Here is a 1,725-nt window from a genome sequence, read left to right as displayed (position 1 = left end):
AGTAGTCACTGTCCTAATTCTGCCAGAATTTTCCTCCTAGATCTACATATATGTGTGTCTGGAGCCTCCCAGACAACTGCACCATGTGAGTTTTCTCAGATGCTCAGAAGATAGATAGGAGGTACTTAGAGTAAACTTTACATAAGTTATGCACTATTAATAATCTGTTTATTAATAACTAGTCTTTGGCTAGAAAGACTTGTCAGAGGAGCACACACAGCAGAGTTAAAAGTATGGGGATCTTATCACAAGGTTATCCCCATACTTTTTCCTGCTAACTCTGCTCCACAGTCTCCCCCACCCCCAAGTCTTTCTAGCCTAGAGGCCCCAGCTGCTCCCCCGCCCCCACAGCCCTAAAGACTAGAGCACTTCAGTTCGGAATTCACAGCATATCTGATGCTACATCCCAGTTCTGCCTTAAAACCAGCTTCCGAGGAGCAGGAACTACCAGGCTGCGGAAAGATCATTGTGTGAGAGTTGGAAACGAAATCCTGGAGAAGGCCGAGCTTTAATTTTGTGATTTCCTCTACTTATTCGTGTGTCAGTAGTCGTATGTTACAGAAAGTAGGGTGTGGGTTTTTCCCCAGTCGTTTTTAGCTATCACAAAAGTTTGGGCTGAGATCTTGTATTCTGTGACTCCCTACCCAACCCCACCATGTCTCACCACAAAGCTTGTCAGATCTCACTTCCAACAGCCATACCAAATAATGACGAGGGGCCCTGTGCTGAAACTGAATTTTAAGATAATCTCTTCTGGGGTAGTCCGTCTTCCTCGGATTCACAACATGCAAGTCTTTCTTCAGCTCTTGAGGAAATTAAACTCGCCGGGTAGTTGACTACGGAGCTCGAACATAAGCCACAGGGAAGGATGTTACCCCATCGAAGCTTAGATACCTAATCCATTTATCGATCTATTTTCCATGTTTATCAAATTAATTCTAAGTTTCTCCACCCCCAGCACTGTCAGACTTTTTCCTGAATGTCGTCTTTTATCAAAAGAAGCGGCAGCACAAAAAAGGCTTTGCTGCTGACCGGAGGCGTGTGCCATCCACATCCACCTGCAGGCTCGGGGACTTCGTAAGTGCCTTGATCATCACATCCTTGAATAAAACTTCTAGCAGAATTTTGTCTAAGTCCATCTGACATTTTCATTACCCGATAAAAGATCAAATGTGTGAGACGTTGCTTAAAAAGTATTGTGTAAGAGTGCAGGGGGCTATGTATACTTAAGAGGGCTGTGTCTCAAGCCTGAGTTTTTCGGGGGTGGTTCTTTGGCCTCTTTGTAATTCAGGAGTTAGTGGCTGTTTCTGCTAAAATTTGCTTGTTCCTCATAAGACTACCCAAAGGTTGGTTATGTTAACTTGACCACTGCTTGGCGCACAGTAGATGCTCAACAAATATTTATGAATAAATGATAAAAGCAGATGATAATGCCTACCAGCTCCCTAAAGGGACAGCTGGCAGAGTCCGAGATGCTCGCAAACATCACAGAGTAACACACTATGCCCTGTCATTTCCCTCAGGCTACAGCTGTCACTCCCCTGGGGAGGCCTCAAAAAGCGTCCTTTTTAAAAAAAAAGAAAAAATCCTTCTGGAATTTCCCGGACAAGGCTCTGCCCACAGTGGTCCTCCAGCCCCATGACAGGGCGAGCATGTCCACACCCTCTGCCCCTCACTGTTTTCCTGCTGGGGAAGGGGGAGGTGTCGGACTGGTCCCGGCTCCCC

Source organism: Pteropus vampyrus, unplaced genomic scaffold, assembly GCF_000151845.1.
Source record: "Pteropus vampyrus isolate Shadow unplaced genomic scaffold, Pvam_2.0 Scaffold6655, whole genome shotgun sequence".
Classification (NCBI taxonomy): domain Eukaryota; kingdom Metazoa; phylum Chordata; class Mammalia; order Chiroptera; family Pteropodidae; genus Pteropus; species Pteropus vampyrus.
This window is presented reverse-complemented; position numbering follows the sequence as displayed.